Source organism: Melozone crissalis, unplaced genomic scaffold, assembly GCF_028551555.1.
Source record: "Melozone crissalis strain CALT ecotype California unplaced genomic scaffold, PUWL_Pcris_2 ptg000074l_1, whole genome shotgun sequence".
Lineage (NCBI taxonomy): Eukaryota > Metazoa > Chordata > Aves > Passeriformes > Passerellidae > Melozone > Melozone crissalis.
Window position 1 is genome coordinate 1,146,439 of NW_026535851.1, and position 21,221 is coordinate 1,167,659.

General features: G+C 45.2%; 1 protein-coding gene across 1 annotated transcript in view; it reads left to right on the forward strand.

The window, feature by feature from the left end:
• Positions 1 to 21,221, forward strand: part of LOC128946102 (transcription factor RFX3-like) — a 154,979-nt gene that overhangs the window by 16,728 nt on the left and 117,030 nt on the right. The window lies entirely within an intron of this gene.

The window sequence follows — 21,221 nt, forward strand, 5'->3', positions numbered from 1 at the left end:
AAGGGAAATGCCAAGTCCTGCCCCTGGGTAGGAATAACATGATGCACCAGTACAAGGCAGGGGCTGACTGGCTGGAAAGCAGCTTTGCAGCAAAGGACATGGGGGTCCTGGCAGAAAATTAGCCAGTAATGTGCCCTTGCATCAAAGGAGGTCAATAGTATCCTGAGCTGCATTAGGAACAGTGTTGACAGGAGATTGTGGGAGGTAAACCTTTCTCTCTACTCAGCACTGGAGAGGCCACACCTGTAGTACTGTGTGGAGTTATGAACTCCTCAGTACAAGAAAGTCATGGAAATACTGTAACAAGTTCAGCAAAGAGCCACTGCAGTGATGAAAGGACTGAAGCATCTCCTACAGGAACAGATGGTGAAAGAGCTGGGACAGAATCATAAAACCATAGGATCAGTGAAGTTTAAAAAGACCTTTAAAATCATTCAGTCCAAGTATTAACCTAATACTGTGGTCTAGCACTAAACCATGTCCCTAAGTGCCTTGTCTTTATGTCTTGCCAAATGCCTTCAGGGATGTTGAATCAGGATCACAGAATAGGTAAGGTTTGAAGGCACCACAGTGGGTCATCTGGTCCCACCTCCCTGCTCAAGCAGGGTCAATCCACAGCACATGGCACAGGATTGTGTCCAGACAGTTATTGAATATCTCCAGTGAGGGAGACTCTACAAGCTCTCCAGGTAATATTCTTGTGCTTGTGTTGGAGAATTTTGCTCAGACATGGCTTTAAGGAAAAAAGGCCATGAACATATACAGCTGGTTAAAAAATAAAAGGCAGCTGTAAGCAGCAAGTTCTCAGGCTTTTCCCTTAACAACAGTAAACACCACATCCTTGAGGAAGTGGTGAGAAAGGCATGGTGCAAAACATGGAGGCCTTGAGAATGATAAATAACAAGTCACTAACAGGATGAGAAAAACAAGTATTAGTCTCAACAAGAAAACCACAGGTTTCGGCAACAAAGGAGGGGTTGGTGTGTAATCTGTAACCAATGATGAGCTCGGGTTTTGTAATATGTATAAGCTTAATTAACACCGCTATAAAAGTGTGTAAGCTAGATCAATAAATTGGAGTTCGATGCTGATCAATAAGGATGTGGTCGACTCCCTTCGCTTCCTCATGCTTGGTCACCCACACAGTAAAGAAGTTCTTCCTCATATTCAGGTGGAACTGCCTGTGCATCAGTTTCTGCCCATTGCCTTTTGTCCTATTGCTCGGCACCACTGAGACCCTGGCTTCATCTTCTTGGCACCCTCCCTTCAGATACTTATAGACATCGATGAGGTGCCCTCTCAGACATATCTTCTTGAGGCTTAACAAGCCTGACTCCCTCAGCCTGTTCTCATAAGAGAGATGCTCCAGTCCCTTAATCAACTTTTTAGCCCTTTGCTGGACCCGGTCCAGGAGGTCCATGTCTCTCTTGTACTGAGGAGCCCAGAACTGGACACAGCACTCCAGGTGAGGCCTAACCAGGGCTGAGTAGAGGGGCAGGATTGTTGTATTCATATTGTTGTTATCCTATTTCTAGAGTTCTGTACCTTCTGGGTGGTTTTCTCACACGCAGCTCTTCACAGCAGTGTTGTTCCTGCTTCTTTGTCAGGGCTCCTCCAAGGCTCTCCCAGACTGCCCCACCCCCTTTTATCCCAGCTACCTCCACGGGCTACAGCTGCCGCCCAATTAAGGACATCACAGCTGCATCCCACTTACAATAACTAGAATCGGGGCAGAGTCACTTATACAATACAGAGATCTTTTACTGCAATACATATTACTCAGGCCCCTATACAGGATCACCTCCCTCCACCTGCTGGCAATGCTCTTCCCAATGCACCCCAAGATACCATTTGCCTTCTTGGCCACAAGGGCACTGCTGGCTCATAGGCAGCTTGTTGTCCACCAGGACCCCCAGGTCCTTCTCTGCAGAGCTGCTTTCCAGCAGGACATCCGCAGCCTGTACTGGTGCCTGGGGTTATTCCTCACCAGGTGCAAGACTGTGCACTGGCCTTTGTTGAATTTCAGACAGTTCTTCTCTGCTCATGTCTCCAATCTGTCGAGGTACTTCTGAATTGCTGCACATCTCCCTGGAGTATTGGCCACTCCTCACAAGATTGTCAGCAAACTTGCTGAGGATGCATCTACCCTGTCATCCAAGTCATTGATGAATAAGTTAAACAATACTGGCCCCAGTATTCAACCTTGGGGGACCCCTAGTGACAGGCCTTCAAGTAGACCCTGTGCCACTGATCACCACCCTCTAGGATCTGAGTTTCAGACAGATGTCAATTCACCTCGCTGTCCACCCATTCAGTCCACACTTCCTGAATTGTTTAAGATTGTTTAGTCTGCAAAAGAGAAGGCTCAGGAGGGATGTTATCTGTGTCTAAATACACTGTGCATTAAAGATTGTTGTGGTTTAACCCCAGCCAGCAACCAAGCCCCACACAGCCCATTGCTTACTCCCCCATGAGCAGGATCAGGGAGACAATCAGAAGGGTAAAAGCCAGAGAACTCATGGGTTGAAATAAAGACAGTTTAATAGGGAAAGGAAAAGCCTCACACAAGCAAAGCAAAGCAAGGAATTAATTCACCACTTCCCATGGGCAGGCAGGTATTCAGCCATCTCCAGGAGAGCAGGGCTCTGTCACGCATAACAGTGATTTGAGAAGACAAACGCCATCACTCCAAGCATCCCTCTCCTTCCTCCTTCTTACTCCCAGTTTATATACTGAGCATGATGTCATGTGGTCTGGAATATCCCTTTGGTCAGTTTGCCTCACCTGTCATGGCTGTGTCTCCTCCCAACTTCCCATGCACCCCCAGCCTCCTTGACAGCTTGGCAGTATGAAAAGCAGAAAAGGCCTTTGCTTTGTGTAGCTCTGCTCAGCAATAACAAAATATCTCTGTATTATTGACCCTGTGTTCAGCACTAAACCAAAATGTAGCCCTGTACTAGCCACTGGGAACAAAATTAACTCTACCCTAGCTGAAACCAGCATAAAGATGGAGCCAAAGTCTTCTCAGGTGTGCTCAGTGAAAGGATGAGAGATAATGGACACAAACTGAAATGCATGAAATTCCACTCAAACATGAGAAAAATCTTTTTAACTCAAAGTGTGTTCAAAATGGGACCAGGCTGCCAAGAGAGGTTGTGGATTCTCCATGGTTGGAGATATCCAAAACATGACTGGACAATGTCCCACGCTCCTTACTCTGGTTGATCCTGCTTTGAGTGTGGGCTGGGAAGGGGTTTGGACTTGATAAGCTCCAGAGATCCCTTTCAACCTCAATTACTCTACTATTCTATGTTTCTGTGCTTACAACTGAAGTCAAAACAGAGGTAATGTCATTTGTAGAGGATTGAAAATCGCTGCAAGGGTAGCTGAGGCTCTACATCTTAAAATATTAATACAACTTCATAAAGATATTCTTTCTTCCACAGAAAGGAATATAAAACTTGGTATTTACAAGAATTACATTGGACTGTAAACAGTAAACAAACAAAACATACAATAAATTATTTAGGAAGGAATCTAAACTACAGGCACCACTTTCAGGAAGATCAACATGGACTTTGCAACTGATAAGATGCTAAACCAGGAGGGATCGCAGACATCAAACTGGGATGGAGGCAGGAATTGATAGAACTATACAAACTGATAAAGGGAATTACAGGGGAAAGAGGAAGCAGGGAGAGACAAAGAGGGGGGATAGACAGAAAGGGGGATAAAAGTTTCCAGTCACAGGTAAAATGGAGCCAGTCAGTATGCTTGTCTGGCTGAGCCCTGTGCCTGATCACTGCAGAATGTCCTATTTTCTTATATTTTCTTTTAAAATGTTTTCTTAACTATCGCCCTGCTTAATCTCACTCTCTGTCCTCTGTGTATGTGTTGCTCAATTGGCAACTAAATACCACACACAGCTGCTCGCTCAATTCTCTTTGCCCCTATTCCCATTGTGATGGGAAGGAGAATCAGGAAAGAAAATGAAACTCATAGATTGAGATAAGAACAGTATAATAATTGAAACAAAGTAAAATATAATAATAATAATAATGATGGTAATATGGTAATAATAATGCTACTGCTAATAGTTTTAATAAAAATGAGAGGGAGAGATGAAGGTAAAACCCAAGAAAAAGAAATGATGCACAATACAAATGCTCACCACCCACTGACTGAGCAGCAATTGGCCCCTTCTGGCTAACTCCCCCCAGTTTATTCACTGATCATGATGTTCTATCATACAGACTATCCTTTTTGGGTGGTTTAGGTCAGCTGCCTGGAGTATGCTTCTCCCATCTTCTTGTGCATCTCTTCCCTGGCAGAGCATGAGACACTGAAAAGCCCTTGACTCAGGCTAAGCACTGCTCAGGAACAACCAAAACATCTGTGTTATCAGCATCATTCTCATACTGAATCCAAAAGACAGTGCTGTACCAGCTCCTGAGAAGAAAATGAATTCTATCCCAGCTGGAACTCAGGCAGTATGCGTGCTGCAAGGAACAGGAATACCAAATTAAACAGGACTTTCCCTTTGTGAACCCATTGATTGTGCCTGACGATTGCATTGTTCTTTAAACGTCTTTCAGTAGCACCCAGTATTATCTTCTCAATAATTTTTCCAGGTATTGAGGTTAGACTAACAGGTCTGTATTTCCCTGGGTTTTCCCTCACATCCTTCTTGTTACTAGGAATAGCATTGGTCATCTTCCAGTTAGCAGGGACTTTCTCAGATTCCCAAAGCATGTGGCAGATGATCGAGATGGGTCTTGCCATAATATCCTCGAGCTCCTTCGGAACTCTGGGATGAATCCCATCAGACCCCATCAACTTGTGAACATTCAGCTGATACAACTGGTCCTTTACAATTTCAGTGTCCACAAAAGGAAAAACACTGTTCCCTCAGTCATGGTCCTCCAACTCAGAGGACTGGGCAGCCCAAAGTCTATCAGTATCATTAAAGACTGAGGCAAAAAAAGAATGCAATGCCTCTGCTTTTTCTTCATCCCTATTAGTCAGGCGACCATCTTCCGCAAGTATCAGTCCAATGTTTTCTTTAGACATGCTCTTGCTAATTATGTATTTTAAAAAGTCTTTCTTGTTATCTGACACAACCCTGGAGAGTTTCAACTCTAGCTGAGCTTCACTTTTTGTGTCTTCTCCCTGCAAATATGAGCCACAGCTCTGTAATCTTCCTGCAAAGCCTAACCTTGCTTCCAGAGGTTCTACAATTTCTTTTTCCTCTTGGGCTCCACAAGGAGTTCCCTGTTCACCTGATTTGACTTTCTGCCCCACTTGCTTGACTTTTGACACAGTGGAATTGCCTGCTCCTGTGCTTTGGTAAGGTGGTTTTTTAAGACTGACTAGCACTCATGGGTCCTTAAGTCCACAAAAGGACATTCCCTAGGTAATCTTCTAATTAGCTCCATGAATAGCTTAAAGATGTCTATCTTGAAATCCAGGGCAGCAACTCTGCTGACCTTTTTTCTCATTACACTGAAAATTTTAAACTCAACCATTTCATGGTCACTGTGGACAAGACAGCCACCAACCATCACATCTCCCAAGAGTCCTTCTCTAGTCACAAACAAGTCTAGGAGGGCATCTTTCCTAGTTGGCTCACAGAGTACTTGTGACAAGAAGTTACCTCCCACAAACTTCAAGACTTCCCAAGGCCTGCTCATCACAGCAGAATGATATTGCCAGCTGATGTCTGGGAAGTTGGAATCTCTCATAAGGATGTGGGCTACTGATCCAGAGATTTCTCCTAATTGCTTACAGAAGAACTCATCACTGCTTACATCCTGGCTGGGAGATCAGTAATAAACACTCACTATAATATCTCCTTTGTTTTCCATCCCCTTAAGCCTCACTCAGAGGCTCTCCACCACATCACTGCCAACTGTAAGGGCTGTACAATCAAACCTCTTCCTTACATATAGTGCCACATGTCCATCTCACCTGCCCTGCCTATCCCTCCTAAACAGCCTGTAGCCCTTCATCCTAGCATTCCAGTTGTGGGACTCATTCCACCTAGCAAATATAGCACTACCTGCTATATCAGTTAGACATACACAAGTCTATGGGACTTGATGGGATCCACCCAAGGTGGAATGTTTTGGAGCAGATCACCCCTACAAAGAGGGGTCTGTATAGGCTAAATTGATAGACTGAGGTGATCTGTATGAGGTTCAGCAAGGCCAAGTGCCAGGTCCTGTTGCATCGCGTTGCAACAGAGTTCATCATGCCAAGGGAGAGTGCAGCTGTGTCGTGGTTTGTAAGGAAGTGAGTTTTTTGGGATGCTGTGGTCAAGCCAATGGGTGCTCAGATTTGAATATTGGCACCTCGTCTGGCCATTGAGGACATGGATAGGCCTCTGAGAACACAGGGGGTTAAAAGCAGGGAATTCCCAGGGGGAAGCTCTCTTGGGTTCTGGTGGGGAAAGAGTTCAGACCTCTCCCCTCCCCTGCTGGGCGGGGGAGGGGAAGCCATGTGGCCGGGTGAGGTAGGCCGGGGCCTTGGACAGAGATGGGAAGTGAAGAGGTCCTTGAGGATGGAAGGGTGGAGAAGCACCAAGAGACATCAGGCTGCCATCCTCCCCCCCCCCCCCCCCTCCCCCCGCCCCTTCCCAGATAGAGAGAGAGAGAGAGAGACCCAGCCTGTGCCGGTGCCCCGGTGCCACCTTGAAATTTGATAGCATGGCTGGGAGAAGGAGAAGGGGAGGATGCAGCGAGAAGGTGCTGGCAGGGCAGAGGGAGCCCTGAGCAGGCAGAGCCTGAGATTTTAACCCTTTCTTGAATAATGGAAACCTTACAAATACTGATCCTCCTGGATCTGAATGAGAAGAGAGATAGAGATGAAATGGAGGAGGAAATGGGCAAGTGTGATGAAAGTTCGTGCAAGTGAAAGATGTCGGAAGAGTGGAGAAGAATCTTAGGTGGGAAGAGATGATGGAGTGGCCTTGGCTGGACTTTTCTTGTATAGCCATGGACAGAACCATGTTTCCTGTGACACAGAGACTGCATCCAGGGGGAGGCAATGGCTCAGAGCCAAGAGGGTTCAGTGTTGAGACCCCTCGGCCCCAGGGGGTGAAATTTGGGGGGGACAGGTGTCCCAAAGGTGAGAGACTGTGCGCTTTTTGGAATGGGACAAAGCATCCTTAAAAGGAAAACCCTAGAAGCAGCTCTGGTCAACGTGCAGTGGTGAGAGCACTGGACATGGAAGGAAAGGTCACGATGGCAAATGTTCTCTGGGCAGTGCCACAAGTGACATGGAAACACACGAGATTTCAACTGTGTTTCCTGGGGAAGCCTATGGTACAAGAAGGACTCCTCTCTCCTTGATGAACTGAGAATTGATTTTCTAAAGGGTGGTGATGGGCCGAGAGTTGGTGATCTGAGGGATGGATGTATTGGAAATTTGGTGGGGGGAGGAGGATATGTTTTTGGAAGGTTTTCATTTTTCCTCTGTGTTTCTTTTTAAATATAGTTGTAGTTTAGTTAATAAAGTTTTCTTTTCTTTATTTCTAAGTGGGGGCCTGCTTTGCTTATTCCTGGTCACATCTCACAGCAGACACCAGGGAGAGAGTATTTTCATGGGGGCACTGGCATTGTGCCAGCGTCAAACCATGACAAGCTGCCAGTGCCGGGCATGGGAACAAAAAAGAGACAGGTCTTCATTTCATAAAGCTCGAGAATCCATTTATTACTCCCAGAGACGAGGGGGGAGACAAAGATGAAAAGACTGAACAAAGGCAGGGTCGTGGGGTTTTTATAGGGCATCGCAGGGGTGGAGTTTAGGGTGTTGGTCAAGGGAGGAGTTCTTAGCAACACAAGGAAGATAAAATCAAATTCCCGCCTCTTTGGAATGGGAGCACTCCACAACTCCCCCTTTTTTAAATTGATCAATGTATGTTGAATAACTCATAACCAGGGGATTCTCGGGAATATGACTTAATAGTTTACAAAACTAAAATGAACATTATTAAGCTAAATTAACAAGTAATAGAAAAGCATTTGAGACTTAATCACAAAGGATAAAGTAACAGAAATTATGATTCTTGACTAAATGAATGCAGTTTTACTTAAGGAGGTAATAGTTCAATCTTTTCTGGCTTTTGATCTTCTCACCAGAAGGGGTGCAGTTTTTTGATCTCCTCTTCATGAGGGGCACAGTCTTTAGTGTTTAGTCTTGGCTTTGGCACTGGTGTTATGGGTGTTGTTATTTTAGATGATGATGACTGGGAAGCGAGGGAAGCGGCGAAAGCCCTGGGCATAGGGCTTGGAGTGGGGCCAGCACTACAGCAGGGGCTGGTTTCTTTGTGGGGCTGAGCAGCCCCACCACACGGGCCCGGGCTGGGGTCAGCTGCAGCGGCATGGCAAGAAGCAGGGAAGGTAGGTAGGGGGGAAGGAAAGGGAAGGTTCAGGACAGGAAAAGAAGGACTTAGGTGGGAAAAAGGGGGACCTTAAACAGTGTGGTAAGCACCATTTTTAGAAGGAGGGCCCGGGACAGTGCAGCCATCACCTTCCCGGGTAGGGAACAGGGGATATGGAAAGACAGCAGGCGAAGGAGGACATAGGACAGCGAGAGGATGGTAGCGCTTCCACGTCACTTCTGTGGACAGATTCCATCCCTTGGTCTGCCTTCAGGAAAAGGGGGATAGGGTGGCAGAGAGGGACAGGGGGTGACAGAGACACGGTAGCAACTCCATGCCATCCTGGCAATTTTCACTCCTTGCTGCACCTCTAGGAACAAAAGGGTAAGGAAAGATATGGGCAGCTTCACAGAAACTGAAAATCGTGGGGATTCACAGGAGGGGGAACCACTCATCTAGGGCATCGATGCACTGCATGTAATCTTTCATAGCCATTTATAAGTAGCCCCCAGGGCTTTACTGTCCATAAGCTGCAGCAGACATGTTGGAAAAGTTGACAAGAGTTGGTAGAATGGTCCTTTTTGCAGGCGACTAGCTGCTTGTAGCTCTTAAAAACCCCCTTCCATGAAAAATTAAAAGACTTAAATCATTCATAAACATCTCGCTGAGTGATGGTAGATGTCAGTCCCATCACCCGGTCGCAGTCAGCTGGTCCCCTTACTGGGAATTCCCTTCCCTGGAAGCCTTTTACCCCCATGTTTTTAAGGTCACTTTCAACCTGGCCTCTTGCCATGGTACTCTTGAGTCTTCCTTTTCATGATGGGGATCCTGCAAGGTGTAGCTGTCAGCAGGTGACTTACGGGGTGCTGGTCATGCTGTCCTCACTGGTTGCCCGCATTGTCCACCATTTGTTGTGTCGCGTTGCAACAGAGTTCATTGTGTCCAGGGAGAGTGCAGCTGCCGGGGCCAGGTATGGGAACAAAAAAGAGACAGGTCTTCATTTCATAAAGCTCGAGAATCCATTTATTATCCCCGCAGATAAGGGAGGAGACAAAGACAAAAAGACTGGGCAAAGGCAGGGTCGTGGGGTTTTTATAGGGCATCGCAGGGGTGGAGTTTAGGGTTTGGGTCAAGGGAGGAGTTATTAGCAACACAAGGAAGGTAAAACCAAATTCCCGCCTCTTTGGAATGGGAGCACTCCACGAGGTCCTGCACCTAGATCACAACAACCCCATGCAACACTACAGGCTTGAGGAAGAGTGACTGGAAAGCTGCCTGGCAGAAAAGTATCTGGAGGTGTTAGTCAACTGCCAGCTGAACATGAGCCTGATGTGTGCCCATATGGCCAAGAAGGCAAATGGCATCCTGGCCTGTATCAGAAATAATGTGGCCAGCAGGACCAGGGAAGTGATTGTGCCTCTGTACTTGGCACTGGCAAGGCCACACCTCAAATACTGTGTTCAGTTGTGGGCCCCTCACTACAGGAAGGATGTGGAAGGACATTGAGATGTTGGAACATGTCCAAAGGAGGCCAACAAAGCTGGTGAAGAGTCTAAGGCAGGAGTTTTATGAGGACCAGCTGAGGGAACTGGGGTTTTTTAGTCTGGAGAAAGGAGGCTCAGGGGACACCTTATCAATCTCCACCTGAAAGGAGGTTGTAGTCAGGTGGAAGTTGGCCTCTTCACTCAGGCAACAAGCGACGGTACAAGAGGAAATGGCCTCAGGTTGCACCAGGGGAGGTTCAGGTTGGATATTAGGAAAAATTTATTCACTGAAAGAGTGGTTAAACATTGGAAAAGGCTCCCCAGGGAAATGATGGATTCACCATCCCTGGAAGTGTTAAAAAAAAATGAGTGGACATGCACTTTACAATATGGCTTAGTTTACATGGTGGTATTAAGTCAAAGTTTGGACTTGATGATCTTGGAGGTCTTTTTCAACTTTAATGATTCTGTGATTCTGTGATTCTATGACTACCAGGTCATGTTCATCTTCTTATCAGCCAACACCCCCAAGTCCTTATCATCATGACTGCTCTCGATCCATTCTCCACCCGCCCTGTATATTTGCATGGTATTCCCTCACACAGGTGCAGGACCTTGCATGTGGCCTCATAGAAATTCTTGAGGTTTGCACAGGCTCACCTCTCTAGCCTGTCAAGTTTGCCTTTGATGGCATCCCTTCCCTCCAGCTTGTCAACTGCACTGCTCACCTTGGTGTTATCTGCAAACTTGCTGAGGCTGTGCTCAGTCCCATTGTCTATGTCATTGATGAAGATATTAAATAACAGTGGTCCCAAATGACACCCCTGAGAGACACCATTCATTACTGATCTTCATGTGAATATTGAGCTGTTAACTACTACCCTCTGGATGAGACCATCCAACCAATTCCTCATCCACCTAACAGTCCACCCATTGAATCCATCTCTCTTCAATTTAGAGAGAAGGATGTTGTAGGGGATCATGTCAAAGGCTTTACAGAATTCCAGATAAATTACATCTGTAGTCCTTCCCTTGTCCACTGATGGTGTCACTCCATCATAGAAGGTCACTAGGTTGGTCAGGCAGTACTTGCCCTTGGTGAAGCCATACTGGCTGTCCCAAATCACCTCCCTGTCCTCCATGTGCCTTAGCACAGATTCTAGGAGGATCTGTTCCATAATATTCCCCAGCACAGAGGTGAGGCTGATAGGCTAGTAGTTCCCAGGGTCTTCCTTTCTACCCTTTTTTAAATGGATGCAATATTTCCTTGTTTCCAGTCACCTGGGACTTCACTTGACCTCCACATCTTTTCAAATATCATGGAGAATGGCTTTACAAATACATCAGCCAATTCCCTCAGGACTGTGATTCATCTCATAAAGTCCCATAGACTCAAATGTGTTCAGTTTCTTCAAGTGGTCACAAACATGATCAGTGGGATGGACTTTGCTTCCCTAGTCCCCCATCTTGCAGTCCATCTACTCAAGATGTGTGGAAGAGGTTGCCATCAAAGACTGTGGCAAAAATTTTGTTGAGTACTTCAATCTACTTGTCTGTTCTTATCCATCTGCCAGCCTTGCTTACTGGGAGGGAGGGGAGGGTACATAATCTTTTACCTTCCTTTCTGTCTGACATACCTGAAGAATCCTTTCTTGTCCTCTCAAATTTATTAGTTTAAAGCACAATTTACTAAGTCAGTCAATATGTTGGTGAAGATTGTCCCACCTCTTCTAGATCAGTAGATTCCAACTCTTCCTAATAGGCTGTATTCATTGAAGAAAATCCTGTGACCACAGAAACCAAAGCCCGGGTGACAACACCATCCACAAAACCAGATATTGATCTGCATGATGCATTGACTTCTGCCTGCACCTCTATCCCTGACTGGCAAGACAAAGGAGAAGATCACTTGGACACCTGTCCCTTTTACTTGAAGCCCCAGTGCTTTCAAATCCTGCTTGATCTTGTCCAGACAATGCCTTACCATGTCATTGGTGCCCATGCAGAAAAGAAGTAGTTGATAGTAATCTGCACTTTTAGCCAGTTGTGGCAGTTTCTCTGTGACATCCTGGATCTCGGGTCCTGGCAAGCAGCAAACTTCCCTTGACTGTATATCAGTCTGGCAGATGGGTGCCTCTATGCTTCTCACCCACTCTTAGCACTTGCTGCTTTCTTTTGCAGCTTTTAGTATGCCCTGCTGTAGCAGTTTCTCCCTGTGAATCTTGCCCATTGGTTTTGCCCACTACCAAGGCTTCATATCTTTTGCTGGTGGGTACATACAAGGAAGAGGAGTGAAGCAATATTCTGTTTCCATGGTTCACCAAAGACCATGGTGCCTCCTCCAAGGTGCTGTCTGTTTTGCACTTCAGCTCTTTCTCTGGTAGTCCTTGGAGGTCAGTGCCATGGGGTCCTATTATTTATTCTTGCAACACCTCAAATAGTACTCTGTTTCTTGTTCCCCCTTGTAAAGGCCCAGAGAAGGTGACTTTGGTCACAGGATGCATCCTACTGCCCCCCTGCTGAGGCTGCACTATGATCTGAAAAATGCTCATTAGGCCTTGGTCTTGACTAACTGGTCTTGGACTAAGCCCCTCTTGAGATTATAAGAAACACTGTCTGTTCCCAGGAACTAGCAACTCAGCTTATTCTGTGATTTCTGTTTTTTAACAAACAGCCTTGGAAACTTATTTTTCTTGCCTGAATAACAACCCAAGTGGAACAATATTTTTGTTATTTGACCTTCAAAGAAAGTTACTGACTCAAATTGCATCCAGGATGGAAATTTACTATGACTAAAGCTCATTCTCCAACAACATTATGAACAGCAGTCTGACATGATACCCTTTGAGCTCTTGATTCCCAGAAGATAAGGGGATAATGTGTATGTCTCAAACACTGATAACCAGATGGCTGTGGAGCCAACCAAGGACTGGCTGCCGTGAGAAAAAACAAGGTTTGGCTTGAGAAGGGGGGCCATGCAGAGGTAGGGCAGCCTTTTTCTGGGATAAACATCCTTGTAGTTCCTGAAGATAAGCACAACACAGTACAGTGCAACCACAGGAATGAGGCCAAGAAGTGGGCATGGATTATCGGGAGAGATTAAGACCACCAAAGACCCCTCCCGAAGCCCTCTGGCCCATTTCCAGAAAGGTCTGAAAGAATGGACTGCACATGAGAATTAATTTGCATAGAAACCGAGAAACCTGTCTTCAGGGCAGAGAAACCTATACATAAAAATGTACCCACCCCCCAAGCCCAGGCAGCGCCCCCAGGATACTGGACATCTCATCAGCCGGACCAACACTACTGGATTGATGCTGAAACCAGGACTGGTGATCTATTTTTTTCTCTTTCATTTTCTCTCCCCCTCTTTAATCTTTTCCTTTCTGTCTTTCCTTTCACTCCACCCCTTTATCCAAAACCCACTGCCGTGTACTTATATAGTAGGCCAGGGACTAACATACTAATTTCCATGCCAAGTGTGTAATTTACTAATAAAATTTTCTTATTGTTTGCAGAGCCTCTGACTTTGATCATTCCTTTCAAACACGAGCATTTATGAATCTTAGGTGCTCCCTTCCCCTTAAGAATAGGTCTTCACACCCCTCCCTAATACAGCATAACCTAGTGACTTCTCCTGCATCTCCTCCACTCAGGAGCATGAGGTGCAGTCTTTATAGCCCTCCACCTGGATGGCAGCTTCCCTGATAGGAAGCTCTGTCTGGGTGGCTGTCTCCACTCATTCTAGGCTAGCCTGGATAGACAGCCAATTCCTGCCTGCTGCAGAGTTCAGCCCTCATCTGGTCTCTACCACCATGCTTTCAACAACTTCAAAACACTGCCTAATAAGGACCTATAATTTTCTGGAGACATCAAGCTGCTGGATAGGCTTGCACAGCTAACAGCTATTTGGGGTGACCATTGGAGCTGCAGCATAAGACTGTGTTAGAAGAGCAAGCAGCAGTCCGACAACTAGTAGGATGTGCTGCCTTCCTTATGCACCCTTCTGCTTGAACTGCTGCACAATCTCTTGCATCATTCCTCTCAGGCACTGTTCCCTACAGCACCACACCCTGGTCACTCGCACTTCCTACGGGCCAGTTACATGTGGATTCCTGTGGTTTGAACTGGCTGCACCAACAGCGGGGACCACCCAACTCTCTCATGCCCCTCTTATGAGACCCGTTGACTGTTAGCCAATGCCTACACACACAGAGCCCAAGGGCATTGGGGGCCCAGAAAGCTCTTCAAACACCCTCCAGGACTTCATAAGCATCACACTCTTCTCAGCGCACAGCAAATAGTACTTCTGCCACTACCGCCATTGCTGCTGCTGGCATTGCCATGGTTCGAACTGGCTGGGGAACAGCCACCACCACCCAAGCAAATGGAGCTCCAAACTGAAATCAAACACAAAGTACACAGAAGGTGGAATCAAGGACAGACTTCTTGGGACAAAGATATTGCCTGCACATATATCAAGAAAGCTCTGAAGATTGTCTAGTGCCCACCCCTCCCCCATTCCCCTTGCCCAGTTCAAAGGGGGTAGAAGAATATCTGCACTAGTTTTATACTTTTATGGCCAATATTGGATGCTCTGTGAATCTTAAAGGTTCCTTACTGAAAGGCACTGAAGGATCAATTTGCCATCCAGACAAAAGAACCAGAGGCTGCTCATGTGTTAGAAACCAACAGAGAGACACCTGTGAAATGCAACAAAGGAATTAGGTTGTGTTCCTCTAAAAAGCTGACAAGGTCAATAGGCCCATTTAAGTGCCTCCATAGCAATGCATACAGCATGGGTAACAGACAGGAAAAGATGGAAGCCACTGTGCATCTGGAAAGGTATGATTTAATTGCTACCACTGAGATTTGGTAGGACAAATTGCATGACTAGAGCGCTTCACTCGATGGCTATAAACTCTTCAGAAAGTACAGGCAAGGAAGAAGGGATGGAGGGGTTGCCTTTTATGTAAAAAAATGGATTGACTGGTGAAAGCTGTCTTTGAAAACCGGTGCTGAATGTGTTGAGACTGTTTGGGTAAAAATAAAGGAAAAGTCAACAAAGGAAATCTCATGGCTAGTGTTTGCTATAGGTTGCCCGATCAAGGTGAGGATGTCAATTAAGCATTTTAACTTCAACTGCATGAAGAATCATGTTCACAGGCTCTGATCCTCCTGGGGGACTTCAACCACCCTGACACCAGCACTTGCTCTTCTCACAACCTGAACCTCAAGGTCTGTATCCAAGATAGGGGGGAAGCAGTCCCTCCCATCATAGGAGAAGATCAGATTTGTGACCACCTAAGAAACCTGAGTATACATAAATCCACAGGATCACACAAGATGAATGTCAAGGTCCTGAGGGAATTTGCTGATGTGGTTGCTAAGCCATTCTCCATTGTATTTGTGAAGTTATGGGGCAGTCAGACCACATCCCCAATGACTAGAACTAAGGAAACATTGTGCCCATTTTAAAAAATGTTAAAAGGACCACCCTGAGAACTACCAACCAGTAGACCTCACCTCCATGTCCAGTAAGATCATGGGACAAATCCTCCTGGAAGATATATTGAGGCATATGGATGACAGGGAGGAGATTAGCACGACTTCACTAAAGGCAAATTGTGCATGATCATTTTAGTGGTCTTCTGCAATGAAATGACTGCATCAGTGGAAAAGGGAAGAGCTACAGATTTCATCTACCTGGACTTCTGTAAGGCCTTTCAAACGGTCCCCCAAAACATTCTGACCACTAAATTGGAGAGATATGGGGACTGTTAGATGGATAAGGAATTTGCTGGATGGCCATGTCCAAAGACTTATAGTCAACAGTGCAGTGTTCAAGTGAAAACCAGTGACAACTGATGTCTGTCAGGGGTCCATATTGAGACCAATACTATTTAATATCTTCATCAATGACATAGTGAGTTTGAATGCACCCTCAGCAAGTTTGCAGATGACACCAAGCTGAGTGGTACAGTTGACGTCCCTTCCCTTTGTGTTCCTCTAAAATGCTGACAAGGTCAATAGGCCCACTAAAGTGCCTCTGTAGCAATGCATACAGCATGGGTAACAGACAAGAAAAGGGAAGGAATGGGATGCCATCAAGAGGGATTTTGACAGGCTAGAGAGGAGTGGGCCCATGCAAACCTCATGAAGTTCACCAAGGCCAAGTGCAAGGTCCTGCACCTGGATCAGAGCAATCCCCAGTATCAATACAGACTAGGGATGAATAGATTGAGAGCAGCCCTGAAGGGAAGGACTTGGGGATATACTAGTAAATGAAAAATTTGCCATGGGCTGGCAATGTGCGCTTGCAGCCCAGAAAACCTATCACATCCTGGGCTGCTTAAAAGGCAGTGTGGCCAGCAGTTTGAGGAAGGTGAATTCTCCCCCTCTACTTCACTCTCATGATACCCCCACCTGGAGTACAACATCCAGTTCTGTTACAGAAAGTCCAGAGGAGAGCCACAAAGATGATTAGAGGGCTGGAACACCTCTCGTAAGACGAAAGATTATGAGAGTTGGTGTAGTTCAGCCTAGAGAAGAGAAGGCTTTGGGGAGACCTTATTGCAGCCTTTCAATATATAAAGGGGGCAGAGAGGCACTTTTTGCCAGAGCTTGTACTGACAGGACAAGGGGCAATAGTTTTAAACTGAAAGAGGCAATGTTTACATTTAGATTTAGGGATCTGGAGCATAGCTGAAATGCTTGTACACGAATGCACTCAGTATGAGAAACAAACAGGAAGAACATGCTGTAGTGGGTTGACTTTGGCTAAATGCCAGGTGCCCACCAAGCCACTTTATAACTCTCCTTCCCAGTGAGACAGGGGAGAGAAAATAAGATGGAAAACAAGTTGAGATGAGGTGAGATAAGGTTGAGATAAGGCAGCTTACTGAAGTAAAAGCAAAAGTTTGCAGGAACATAAGCAGAGAAAAAAAAGTTTATTCTCTATAGTGAGTGATGTTTAGATACTTCCCAGGAAGCAGGGCTTCAGCACATCAAGTGGTTGATCTGGAAGGCAAACATAAATAACAAATGCCCACCATTCTTCCTCCCTTCTTTAGCTTTTATATTTAAGCTGACATTATATGGTATGAAATATCCCTTTGGTTAATTTGGGTCAGCTTGCCTAGTTGTGTCCCCTCCCAGGATCTTGCCCACTCCCAGCCCCTTGATGGGAGGGGAGAGGATGTTGGGGAGACAGCACTGATGCTGTGCCAGCACTGCTCAGCAGCAGCCAAAACACTGGTGTGTTATCAACACCTTTTCAGCTCCCAATGCAAAGCACAGCACTGGGAGGGCTGCTATGGGAAAATGAATTCCAGTTCAGGCAGACCAAATACACATTTGACCACCCTTAGAGTAAAAAAAATATTATTTCTTAGAAGCTATGCTAAAGCACATGGAGGACAGGGAGGTGATTTGGGACAGTCAGCATGGCTTCCCTGAGAGCAAGTACTGCCTGACCAACCTAGTGGCCTTCTATGATGGAGTGACTCCATCAGTGGACAAGGGAAGGGCTACAGATGACATTTATTTGGACTTCTTTAATGATGCCTTTTCGCTGGCCCTAAAATCATGAGCCAGACACAGGGTGATAAAAAGGGGTTACCTTTATAAAGATCCTTTGGTGCACAATTGGGTAGGTGGAAAACACCGAAGATGCACACACAGCATAATGCATATACAATTTTATAGGTTTTGAAAATTAGCATATCTGACAAGAATCCCCAATTAGAAGCATAATTGGTGAGGTAATTCCCCCCCAGTTCAACTCTTTTTTGAATTCCCCCTCCTCTAGACAGGAGCTAAACTCTGTTTATGAAAATGTGTCTCGAAGAGCTGGTTTCAACCTTGGTTCCCAGGAAGAACCAAGATAGGAAAGGAGCCTTGGACCCCCAGCTTGGAGTCTCTGGAATGTGTTTTGTATTTCTGCCTATCAGTCTAGACAAAAATACTGGAGCTAACTACAAATACAATAATAGGCTACAGAGCTACAAATATATGTGTAAAAAATACAGAGAATACATTAAAAAGAAAAGGGCAAAGAATCAGTTTGGCATCAGTAAAACCTTTGACATGGTCTTCCATATCTTTCTCTCTAAATTGGATGGATGGATTCAATGGGTGGACTGTTAGGTGGATAAGGAATTGGTTGGACAGTTGCATCCAAAGGGTCATGATCAATGGTTCAGAGTCCTGATGGACATCAGTGACAAGTGGTATCCTTCAGGGATCTATATTGGGATCAGTGTTATTTAGTATCTTCATCAATGACAGACAAAGGGATCGAGTACACCCTCAGCAGAATTGCAGATGACACCAAGATGAGTGGTGCAGTTGACACACCTGAAGAATGGGATGCCATCCAGAGGAACCTGGACAAGCTTGAGAACCAGGCCCATGAGAACCTCATAAGATTTGACAAGTGCTGGTGCTGCACCTGCGTCCTGGTGAACCCTAGTATTAATATAGACTGGGAGATGAACTGATTGAGAGCAGCCCTGCTGAGAAGGACTTGAGGGTGCTGGTGGATGAGAGACTGGACATGAGCTGGCAATGTATGCTTGCAGCCCAAAAAGCCAACTGTGTCCTTGGGCTGCATCAAAAGCAGTGTGGCCAGAAAGTTGAGGGAGGTGATTCTACCACTTTACTCCACTCTGGTGAGACTGTTTTGGATGGAGTGAGAGCTTTAGTTAAGCCCTGCCTTAGGCTCAGATTTTTGGCAGCAGCTCTACTTAAGTGACCCTCACCTAAATCACTCTAACTCCCAAGTTCTTAAGAATGGTCAATTAGGTCTATTGTAAAATGAGTTATTTATTGAATAGATATGAGGTAACAGACAAAAGGCCTTAAGCAGAGTAACTGCACAGTATAAACTAAAAGAACTACTAGTAGATTACATAAAACAGTGCATGACATAAAGGTACCTATATTATAGCTAGCAAAGAAATAGTATAGATTAGGAGTCAATGTAATTTACTACGGAATTGACAATAGTGTACACAGAGTCCTTTCACTCAGCTGCCAGGAGAGTAACCCAAAACTCATGGTAGGAAAAAATAGTAGGAGATGGGACTTTGAAGTGGTAGTGAATTCTTCCCACAGCGACTGCAGCCTATCTCCCCTCTGGCCCTGAGAGCGAGAGACAGCTTGGAGCTGAGCCCAGCCCCTTATCCCCAGCCAAAATCTCACAGTATCTCTGCCCTTCCCAAGAGAAAAGCCCCTGGCTAAGGGGATGCAGCCAGCTGCACCCCTTTCCCCTCACCTTGGACACTTCTTTTATGTCTCTTAAATACTAGTCATTAATATCTCATAGCAACAAATGGGAGAAAATTTCCTGAGAGAGAAAGAAAAAAACCCAACATTCTAACCTTCCACAAAGATTACCTGATTAACGAGGCCAAAATGTTTAATAGTTGGAAAGAATTGTGTAAAATTGCTGCTGTTCCTTTGACTTTTCTACTCCCTTCACAAATCTTTTCACAAATTGTAGTTCTATTTTAGTTTTTCCTTCTTTTTCATAATAACACTGTATATATTGCTGTCCAATTTAAAATTTCACTCTGCTGAACTAACTGAATGTCTTAAAATACAAATGAGCTCAGAATTTCAAGCTTCAGACAGAGAATTTCAGTGAATTTGAAATCAAAGCAAAGCATTTATAGGGTTCCTGTATATAGGACCCTCTTGGCTGACATTTTTTGTCATGTTTACAGTTTTGTTATAGGTGGATAATGAGATTATTTGTATTCTCAATTAAGGGATGAATATTGTGTGAATATTAAGAGAAGCTTTATTGATATATAGTTATGTTATTGTAGTTTGTTGTTTAGATGTCCTCTGTTCTCCCCATAGTCCCCTTTTCCCCTCTTTGTATTGTTGTCATCAGACAGCCTGGGTTATCTAGGACAGGTAGAAAAAAGGCATGTACATGTGCCCCTTGCATGGGGCAGTTGAGAATGGAAAAGCTTATTGCTTGGGGGGGGGGGGGCACAGCATGACAACACCTGACCCTCCAATCAAGTTGAAAGAAAGCAGTCTCCACCAATAAATGGCAAAGAAGAGTTGACTGACAGACTTGGGAAGGGGCCAGGGTTGGCTGATGCAACCCCTCCCCCCGGGGTATAAAAGGCAAATCATCGATCTTGACGAGGAGCTATGTGGTAGGCAGCTGTAGTATATGGTAGAGATAATTCATGCTGTTTATGTATAAAATATTGTAAAATCCAAGCCATGTTTTTTGACCACCCCCAGCTGGGAGCAGGAGTCTTATTTTTATTCAATTAGTTCCCGGACCACATTCAGATAATATCAAGTCTGTTAACGTATGAATGGGACCTTCCTGGGCGATGATGGAGGACTTCCCTGGAATGTAGGAGTGATCTCGCACCTTGAAGATTGCATCTACTACACTCAGGCACCGGGCGCCACCCTACTACATGTGAATGCAGACTTTTCTGAGTGTTCTGACAACATCTAGACATCTGGAACCAACTTTTGTCTAACCCTGCACATGTATGGCCCCAGTTCTGCATGTGAAGGGACACAAAGGAACATTCGGTCATTTCTGCCCCAGGCAGAATAAACTGTATATAAGCTCACTGCATGAAGCAGTCGGGGTGAAACGAAGAGGAGACTGACATTTTGGCGGTCAGATCCAGGTTCACCCAGCGCCGATCCCAGGGTTGACGCTGCCTTGGCTGTGGTGGTTGTTTTTCGAAATTCTGTTTTGCTGACGATCTAATAAATCACTGCTAAATTTTCTTATAAATTTGGCTCACAATTTGATCATTTATAACACAGCCACGAGGGAGGCTCCCTAGACCTGTTTTTCCTTATTTAGTCCTTTTGTTGTATTTTTGTTAAGGTTTAATAAACCTTTTAAAATTTTTAGAGTGAGCAGTTGTTTCTCACAGTTTTGTAATGTACACAGTTGTTGTGGCTTAACCCCTGCCAACAACTAAACACCACACAGCTGTTCATTCACTCCTCCCTCCCTACAGTGGGATTGGGAAGAGAATTGGGAAAAATGGTTTGACGGTTGGACTTGACAGTTGTTGAGGTTGACAGTTGGATTTGATGATCACAAAGGTCTTTTTCAACCTTGATGATTCTACGATTCAATGATTTTATGAATAGCAAACCTTATGGGTTGAGATAAAGAAAGTTTACTAAGATAAAAAAGGAAGAGAAAAAAATAGAATATACAAAACAAATTCTGCGAAATTCAATGGCTCACCACTTGCTGTCTGATGCCCAGCCCATCCCTGAGCTGTGATTCCAGCCCCCTGGCAAACTTCTCCCAGTTTATTTGCTGAGCATGACATCATAGAATGTTAAGGGCT